General features: G+C 40.9%; 1 protein-coding gene across 1 annotated transcript in view; it reads left to right on the top strand.

Annotated features, from left to right (window-relative positions):
* The first annotated feature begins 5,459 nt into the window (after positions 1 to 5,459).
* Positions 5,460 to 10,548, top strand: part of LOC146972463 (myelin basic protein-like) — a 47,484-nt gene continuing 42,395 nt past the window's right edge. The window contains exon 1 of the mRNA XM_085802698.1: positions 5,460 to 5,717. The gene's annotated coding sequence lies outside the window, so the exon portion shown is untranslated. The remainder of the gene's footprint in view (positions 5,718 to 10,548) is intronic.

The raw sequence follows: 10,548 nt of genomic DNA, 5'->3' as shown, positions 1-10,548 counted from the left end.
TATAATTGAAGTTCAACTTTTGCAGCTTTCTCTGTATAGTGCATCACATATCCTTTATATCATATCCAGATTATACAGCCACTACTAGCCTTGTCAATGTGTGAAATGAGAGTATTTGTGTGAATGATTTGTATTTATTGCCCTGCCTGGCGGTGGCTGTGGCTGCGCTCTGTGCTCTGTGTGTGTGAGATCTTATCGGAGCTTTTCCCTCTTCAACGAGATTAAACCTAAGAAGGTGAAACAAGGCAATGTTTAATATCCATCACTTTTTTGGGGAGGTTTTTAACCATATATGGGGAGGTAAAGTGCAATTGCTTGCTAAAAATGTCCTAAAGTGCCCCCAGGGTACTTTTTTCAGTACCGCCAAACATTCACAATCAATTCATGGAGCATGATAAAATTGAGGGACATCTGATCCCTAAATTACAGATATTGAAATGTTCTGCATAATGAGGTTGCTGCTTCAATTACTTGGCCAATTTTACCCTTCTGTCGTTGCTTCACGGTTGGCTGGTGTCGCGACTGCCTGTGGGTCTTATCAAGCCTGTTTTGAACAAAAATTATCTAGGGGAACGTCTTGGTTTAGTATTAATTGTTTTGTAACTTTGTTTTGCTTTTAACGATCGTAATCGTATCACGTCTTTACGAGAACCAGCTGCATCTGTTGTAAATCAATTTAGTCTAATTGTTACATTCAGAATTCACTAAGTAGAAATTGAAATTTTAATTATAATGGGATACACAGAACACTAAATATTACAACAAACTAGAAAAGGGGAGCTGCCGGGGTGTGATCTCTGTCAACATGGGAATCAAACCCACAAACAGGAGTCAGACAGCGCACACAGAGAGCTAAGATGATCATCCCTCTTTCTGAATACTGACATGAGGGAGCTGTCAACACACCTGTCTGTGCATTTGTGTGAGTGTGTGTTAAAGTAAATGATCATCCCAATATTTGACAGTAAAGTAGGTGTAACAACACAATCATCCTCAGTGTTACTAATCCCTAATGCCCTCAGAGCTTGCCATGGTTATTTTAGAGTGAGATTCATCTGAACTAATATTGCTACCTCTCAAACCCAGGCTTACAATTTATATACTGTATACAAACTGATATTACATAAAGTTGCTTATGTCAAAAAAAGTCATATTTAGAGAATAGCACCCTGTTTGAGACGCACGTTTTGATATATAATTTGCCTAGGTCTCAAAGCTGTAGGAAGAGTAGTGATTTGAAATTTAACATTATAAAAAGAGGAGGGACATGCAGCGTTAGCCCCTTGGCACTAATAACTTCCAGGTCAAACAGTTAGAAAGCCAACTGAACTCCTAAGAACTGCAGTTGTTTCTTGTTGATCAGAACATATTACCTTTACGCTGGCTCCCAGTCAGCTACAGAATGGGGTTTAAAGTTCTGCTACTGGTCTACAAATCACGGAATGGTTTGGATCCAGATTACATGAATGACGTGTTAGTAGAGTATAAAACCAGTAGAGCTCTGAGATCTACTGACTCAGGTCAGATAGTGGAGCACAGAACTCAAACCAGACATGGTGAAGCAGCATTTAGCTGTTTTACTGCACAGAACTGGAACAAACTACCAGCAGAACTGAAATCGGCCCCAACTGTAAGCACTTTTAAACCCAGGTTAAAAACATCTCTCTTTTCATGTGTTTATAGCTGAGCTCTTTTAAGAACTTTAATATATATACTTGAACAAGTCTTTTATAAGGTAATAATCTCTGAGGTTTTAAAGGAGCACTGTGAGTGAGGAAATAATGAGTATGACTAGTTATGACTAGCTAATAGTTACTAATAACCCAAAGCACAAATTCCATGTGAAATCCTTATTCATTTTGTCTCAATGTCATCAATGACCACGTGTAATAAAATCCAGTTGATTCTGACCAAGCTGTGATGTCATATGCAGACCCACAATCAGATTAGGACAATATATTAATTAGCAAAGAGTTTGAGGCCTGTGTGCATGTGTGTGTGTAATTTCATAGCTTTTTACTACTGTTTATACATTTTAGATATGATCTTACATGACAATTTTACTCAACAGTACTTAAGTAATCAGGGCATTAAAAGCAAATCCACTAATTATACAATTCAATAAAATTAGTTTGAAGTTAAATTGTAAGTTCTTGTGTGTGCATTCTTTTTCTTCAGTCAGTATAACATCACCCCAAAAGAACTCTTGAGATCGACTTTGCTCATTTGTCTTTCTGTCGATGTGAACAAACAGAAAAATGCATGAGACCTATAGCTGGAAGATCTTCAAACATTGAACCCTTTAGTTAAGGATGAGAGGAAATCCATCTTGGTGCTGTTATGCATCAGGACTTCCAATCAGGCTGATTACATTCCAGACAAATACAAATGAGAGCAAGACACCTGGATTTATTTTTCACCAAGTAATCAAGCAAAGCATCCAGAGATACATAAAAACATGAAATCATGAGGATGTGTCTTTTTCAGGCTTGTAATTCACCATCTGTCCTCGTCTGCCACTGGTGAAAACAAACACTCCTGTGATTCCTGTGGAGTTGTGTTGCCAGTCAATAACTGAGGATATATCATAATCTCCAGTGTTGAGGAGGGGAAATATGACCCCATACATCTTTCGAAGCAATAAGCGTACGTTTCCCTCAACACGGATACGGAGACAATAAACAACTCCCTTTCCCTGAGTTACTGTGATGGATAATCCATGCTGTTTTAGGCCCATTACCTCGACTCAGGCCTGGCTATTTCCATGACAACGAGTTACTGTATCTCTGTCGAAATCGGTCCAGGCTCTAAGCTAATGGGTTATTATTATATGACTGACGATGTTGAGTCATTTTCTCTGCCTTGGGCTGATCTCCCTGATAAGCAGTCACATTGTTGATTCTGCCAATACCCACCCCAATGCACACACACAAACACACACCCCCACAGTCAGAAACGGCATCGGGAGCCCTAGGTCAGGGTGGTCTGGAGGACCCAGTCCTTCCGGATACATTTAATGATTTGCTTTCGACTGGAAAATCACTTACAAATCTGACTTTTCCTCAAATCTGATCATTGTCATCATGTGACAAACTATGACTCTAAAAATTCTCAATGAAGAAATTCAGCACTGAATGAATCCTCTGAGTCTTCTTAAATGGCATGCAAAATTAGCACAACCCCCTGACACAATGGACTTTGGTGCTATCTGAAGATGTTAACATGTAAACAAATGAACAGATGTTAGCATGCTGACTTAAGCACTTCACTCCCACGCAGGACCAAGCTGTGAGTATTATTGATTAGCATCTTAGTAAAAATTCCCTTTAATTGCCTACAGTAGAAGACAGAACGCTCTTGTTGATTCATTTTAAGATGTTCTGGCTAGATAAGCAACACAAAGAAACATAGATCTGTTTAGATTTAGTAGTTAGGAAACATGTGGACAGACTTTTATCCTGTTGTGTTTCATTTTCTTGAGCAGCAGGGTTTGATTTCCAGCTGACACAGATCTCCATCATGTCAGTAAAAAACAAAACAAAAAACCTTATGATGTTGCAGAAAAATATGGCTTATATTACCTGCAGGGTTCAGAGCTCAGGTCTAGCTCTGGTCTGACCTCACTCTCTTAGTCATGGAAGTTTTAGTTTTAGTTTTGCTCTGACAGTAGGCTATACAAGGAAGAAGGGAGTATTATTTCATCACCCCACAGTGTCAGCAGACGAATCCCTGGCTCACAGGAAGCATGAGATTGTTTCTTATGGGACTCATAAGGGGAGGATGGTGTGGAAATTATTCATGATTATATCACAGGGGGGCAGTTTTCACAGGAACAATAAAAGAAGGAATGAAAGGGAAAATGAACAAATCATTAAAAAGCAAAGTGAAGTATTTCATGAGGTGTACACTACAACAGCAAACACATTTCTGTGTCTTAAAGAATCTTCCACAAACTGCAGCCTTTCTAAAAGTACCTTTGTGCAGTACTTACTGATGTTATTACTGGTCAGGGTCTGGTATATTTAATTTCATAGCAGGCTACTCAAATGACAAACGCTGACTCTTGTCTCCAGGGCTCATAGAATTTATCTTATAAAATCTTTCTTTCTTCACTTTTTTTTCCACAGGAAAAGTTCTCCTGAGCTCACAATATTGATCTGGCAGGGTCACACTCACCTCAAAATCTTAAGTTTCCAGACCTATTCACTACGTAGGCAGCATTTTAATGTTTAAGCTGTGCAAGACAGAGCTATCTTTAATGACTTTGTGTGAGGTAGTGAAATCAATGCATCTTCTTTAGTCTTGGTCTTAGCCTGCAAAGTAAATAAACTGAGTGGCTGAGACAATGTTTGCCACATCCATTCATTACCTTCACCACATGCACTTTGGAGTCACTAATTAACGTTATGTGTATGTCTTTTTAAAATGGAAATATTTGATTTAAGTACATAGTACTGTAACTACCTTAAGTATTAATAATAAGTACTTTAATTTTAAGTAGGCCGACCTTAAGTTGTACCTACTATAAATAGTAAAATAATTTGTTAGTATACTGCCATATTGTGGCCCTTAGAGCTCAAATGCACACACACCTGCTACAATTCAGAAAAAAGCACTAAATAACATGAGATAACAGACGACATGAGCACAATGTTTCACATTGTAGCACAAAACATGGGCTACAGTGTTCTCTGAATCATGTGACATTGATGTTATAATAAACCAAACAAAATTACATGATGAACACTGCTAACAGGTAGCTGTCTTCAAGCTTTTAAAGTCAATCAGCATTGCACAAAAGTGCGCACCAGTCTGCCACTTTTTGTATTCCCAGACCTGGCTTGATTGTGTTGTGATCTTGGACTTTAGCCTATGTGATGTTTCTGAATTTATAGCATGAGTGTATTTTTACACATGTTTTCTTAAGCTGCCTTGTGTTGAGCTCTCAGGCCAGCGTAGGCTACTGTACATGTGCATAGTGCTTACAACCTACAGCCTTCCAATTGGATCAGAAATAACTTTGCAATTAATGTTATACTATAATTCATATTATATCATAGAAATGTTGCCAAACAGCCAGCAGAAAATGATAGAATTTCATTTCTCTGTCTCTGCCTTTAGTTTGAGCCATACACTGACTGAAACTACCTGTTGGCTGTTAAACAAGTAAGAACATTAAAAAAAAAAAAAAACCTGTTGTGCTGAGCTGCTGCCAGTGCCAACAATAAAGCAGAGAGGAGCCGTAACTTAGCCTACTGACTCAGTAAACCCTAGAGTATTTGACTCATTTTCTGTCATGTTTCAAAATCATATGCAAGGATTTCGCGCGTTTATTCAACCCTCTTCACTATGCGAACCACAAGCTCCTAATCATGCACAGACGTGCACCAACGTGCCTTTATAGCACACATTTCTTGGCGGACTAAAAGCTGCATTCCGCCCCACCCCTTACAAACATCATCATCACCACTGTTACTAAATCAGGAAGCAGCGAGATAGATATGCGCTTTTTTCTGCTTCTATTTTTCTTTTTTTTAAAGGCGACACTTTGGCGATAAAAGCGGCGAACAGAAACCATAAAAAGGAGGGAGGAAAAGGCGTTATTGATGCTGTTGACGACCACCTTCGACCACTGTAGAGAGAGAGAAGACTGACAGTTGGTTACATCCAGTACAAGGCTCAGCTGCGGATGCATGACACAGACTGACCGGAGAAGGGTATGTTTGCAGTCGGTACAGTCAAATTCACGGAAACAAAAACACAAACCGGTGTACGGGCAGTTACACACATGTGATGGGATACTGTCGCTTCCACTTGACTGTTTTTTTTTTCCTTTTCTTTTTTTCTAACGATAGTAAACACGCTCTGCACGTCGACTTGTTTACAGTTGCGTTAACATCCGCGTCGAAACCTGCGGGGTTAAAAAAAAAAAACCCAAAAAAAACCCCATGCTCGATATAATATCACTCTACTACACAAGCGTTCATTAATCGCTGTAGTCTACGTAGTAGCTAGTGTCTTTTAATAATAAGCATCACTGCCACCAGTGTCACTGCTTTGTCATGTGCTTTGACAGGGTCGCCCACCCCCACTACTACAACCACCACCGCCACCCCTTCTGCAGACCTCTCTCTCCTGAACCAATCACAGCCAGGTTTTGTGGCAATTAAACGATTCCCTGCTTAGTGCAGATATAATACATAATGTTTATCTAGAGTCAAGGCCTGGAGACAATAAGTAGACGGTCCTCTTCAAATCGGCGAGCACGTGGCAAAGCCAAGCAGGACGCAAACCTCATGAAAAACAGTTTTGTAATTGCTTATATGAGTGTTTGCTTCCGGGAAACGTGGTTGTGTTGTGGCAGCAGAGGTGCTGGTGCAGTGGTAGGGAAACTGGTTATTTAGCATTAACTCCGTCACATACACGTGATAGGTGAGCTATTCACGCCGAATTTATCAGTGAGTCTGATAGATTAATTTGATGTTTTAAGTTGTGTTGCAGGCGGCACGACAACGTGCACCAATGCGTGTCACTTTAAAATGGTAACATTTTGAATTGAGTTTTGAATTGTGATTTTAAAGCCTTGTTTATGAAAGGGGAACATGTCAGTTTTAGTTCCTACCCAACAGGGCTGTTTACAGAGGTTTGGTGAAGTTTGTGCTGAAATGAAATATTCCAAGCACACAAGGTCATTGCATATAGGCTAATATTATAACACATAAGAAATAGGCCTACAACTTGCATTACATTCAATCAGTGGAAAAACAGTCTTACTGCAGTCCTCAATACAGACACAAACCTGTTGGTCAATAGGCTACAATGTTAGGCTGCTTACATACTGTAGTAGCCTATACCAGAGTTTGAATGTGAGAAATATGTTTCATATTAGCAAAACTAGTAATGTTGTTCCACATGGCTTATAGTTTTCTAGTAGCCTACTGCTTCTTTTTTGTTGGTTTGTTTTTCTTGACCAGTGAACAGGCTGGTTTGTTGCATTTCAGGAGACTGAAACATACACTGTAAAGCCTGGAGGAAATTAAGTATTACATCACTCTGCATCCTAGGCAATAAACAGCAGCAGCAAGCTCCACTTGGTTTCCCGCTTTTACATAAAAACACAGAAGGCCTGTGACAAAAATCTTAGATTTTATAAGCTTAAACATGGAAAGCAGTGGTGTACCATTACACTGATTGTGGAAAGTTCAGCACCATGTAACAGCAGCAGCAGGAGGAGAAGATCCCATGATAAGCTCTGAGGTTAATTTTTTACAGTCTGGTACATACTGTAGGAGGAAAGATTGGGGCTCAAAGCTGTAGTGACATGCTAACTTGATGTCACTGCTAGATGTGCTCTATAAATAAAGTGCTCACACATGAGTGGCTTCTTATGTCTGAATTGCACTTATTTATTAAGGCCTGCCACCCTCAATGTCCTCTGGCAAGGGAACATTCAGCAACGTAACCTCTGGCTCTGGTACAAATTACCCCTGTGTTTAATCCTCAACTTTTTTCTGTCGTCCTTCACATGGCAAAGACAAAACATGTAGGAAGTGATGCATTTTTGTCTGTTTTTTTCCTGAAAAACTGAAGAGTCATTCATCATGTCAGCAACACCATGAAACTTGAATTTCACTCCAATAGGTCAGTCACAGCATGGACAGATAACATGGTAATACTAGTATTTTGTTTTTGGTACAGATTTGAGTTGGAGTGATAAAAATCTTTTTGTGTGGTTTAATGGTTTTTGTGACATGACAAGGATTAGATAGAGAAAACCTCCAGTGCTACCGGAGAAAGATGCCAGCCGTTATTGCTTAACCTTCTCATATTTTTGGGAGAAAGCTCTGTTTGCCTACGACTACCTGCATTCCTCGCATGTCACTGAGTTTGCCTGAGCTCAGCCAGGAGAGAAAATGCCAAGGGGGTTGCTCAGCTGTCACGTGTCTGGCATGGCATTCCTTTGCCTTTATGAACAAGACAAGCTTACTGTATGGCAGCAAGCCTCAAATGTAGTTTTACCAACACCCAAGTGAGAAGTTACCTAATCTCTTTCCGTACAGAGTGCAGTTTTTGTTATTTCCACTTTGTGAATGTGCCGTCGTGTGTTTTGCAGGTACACTGAGGTTAGTCAACTTCCGCCGTCGCAGACTCGCAAACTTCCTCTCTTTTCTCACTTCCCCTCCCGTCTGTGCCTGTTCTTGGCAGACAGGTTGAGTCACATTACCTGCCATATGAACATCACTATTTGCAACAACGCCATAGTTTAGTTAGTTTTTTAGCCCAAGGCGTGGCGTGGCCAGTCTGCTGGAGTGTTACGCTGAGAGAAGCAGTGGCGTCACAGCCTGTGATGTGTCAGCTCCGCATAGCGATCACAGCAGATGGTAGAGTTGAATATTTTGTTTCCAGATCCAAGTCTAGAGGTTGTAGCGTGGATTATTAGGCAGCAAACCCCAGGTGGCGGCGGCTGTGCATTTCACACAGAGGAGCTTTGAGCTCCAGGCCTGAGGCTGTATCACTAGAACACCCCAAGGAGTGACAGGAGGTGCCCCTGCACATCAAAGCACAACAAATGTATGCTTGAATTAACAAAGCAAAAAGCTGTACACAGCATTGGACCCCTGGGAGTTTCGTTTCCCCACTAGTGTCTAATATCCCCTCAGAGCCGCATGCGCTCTTTCAAGAGTTAAGTCCCACTGCAGCTTTTTTAGAAATGAAAGTTGTGCACAATAACAGCTGTGTGTTTGTTTTTACCCACACGCCCCTCCTCCCCCTAATATCACCAATACCACCAGCAACAAGGAGGAGACAGGCATCTGGAACCCACAGGCGAACATGGCTTGTGTGTGGTGGAGCTGTTACAGTTCACGGCTGACTGGTCACTGAGCTGACAAAACTCTGACTCTCGCTCGGCCCCAAGTTCAGCTGTCCTCGCTGATTCAAAGCGTTATGCCCAAATCAGACTGGCGTTGCATTCTATGTGTGGTGATGGTCAAGATGATTATGTGGTAACGGCATGATGAGTATAAATGCAGGGTTTTATCCCACATTTTGCCATATGATTATGACAGTCAGAAGTGTTGAACAGCTGTGCCAATGACCATAGCATTCCTCTGGTTGGGCAATCTGCCTAAAATAATACACTGCCTGGCCAAAAAAAAGTCACCACCACTGTAATATTTCATTGGGTTAGGGTTAGGCTTTGATAACGGCAGGCATTCGCTGTGGCATTTTTTCGATAAGCTTCTGCAATGTCACAAGATTTATTTCCGTCCAGTGTTGCATTAACTTTTCACCAAGATCTTGTATTGATGATGGGAGAGTCGGACCACTGCGCAAAGCCTTCTCCAGCACATCCCAAAGATACTCAATGGGGTTAAGGTCTGGACTCTGTGGTGGCCAATCCATGTGTGAAAATGATGTTTCATGCTCCGTGAACCACTCTTTCACAATTTGAGCCGGATGAATCTTGGCATTAAGGTGGCAATTGTCATCTTGGAATATGATCGTGCCATCAGGGAAGAAAAAAATCCATTGATGAAATAACCTGGTCATTCAGTATATTCAGGTAGTCAGCTGACCTCATTCTTTGGGTACATAATGTTGCTGAACCTAGACCTGACCAACTGCAGCAACCCCAGATCAAAGCACTGCCCCCACAGGCTTGTACACAAGGCATGATGGGAGCATCACTTCATCTGCTTCTCTTCTTACCCTGATGGACCCATCACTCTGGAACAAGTAAATCTGGACTTATCAGACCACATGACCTTCTTCCATTGCTCCAGAGTCCAATCTTTATGCTCCCTAGCAAATTGATGTCTTTTTTTCCAATTAGCTTCACTGATTAGTAGTTTTCTTAGGGCTACACAGCTGTTCAGTCCCAATCCCTTGAGTTCCCTTTGCATTGTGTGTGTAGAAATGCTCTTACTTTCACTATTAAACATAGCCCTGAGTTCTACTGTTGTTTTTCTGCGATTTTGATTTCATCAAACGTTTAAGTGATCACTGATCATGATCAGTTAGGATTTTTTTCCCAACCACATTTCTTCCTCGAAGATGATGGTCCCTCACTATCCTTCCAGTTTTTAATAATGCGTTGGACAGTTCTTAACCCAATTTCAGAAGTTCCTGCTATCTCCTTAGTTGTTTTCTCTGCTTGATGCATGCCAATGATTTGAACCTTCTCAAACAGACTAACATCTTTTCCACGACCACGGGATGTGTCTTTTAAAAATGGTTGTTTAAGAAATGAGAGGCATTGCATCAGTTGGGGTTACATAACTTGTTGCCAGCTGAAAGATAATCACCTATGCAGTAATTATCCAATAGGAGGAGGCTCTTACCTATTTGCTTAGTTAAAGCAGAAGTAAGTGGTCCGGTCGTTTTCGCTAATGCTGCGTTCCAGGCAGGCTTTTGAAATCGTAAATTACAGCTTCAAGTCACAACTTACGACTTTGTAGCGTTTCAGGCAACCCACTCGTGTTTTTCCGACCTGTTTTACCGGTGAAAGTCACTATAACGGCCACTCGTAACTTCCGACCGGTGAAC

The sequence above is a fragment of the Trachurus japonicus genome, chromosome 16 (assembly GCF_045865225.1).
Source record: "Trachurus japonicus isolate A0001 chromosome 16, Traja_1.0".
Taxonomy (NCBI): Eukaryota; Metazoa; Chordata; class Actinopteri; order Carangiformes; family Carangidae; genus Trachurus; species Trachurus japonicus.
The sequence above is the reverse complement of the archived record's forward strand: the minus strand, read 5'-3'. Positions and strand labels throughout refer to the sequence as shown.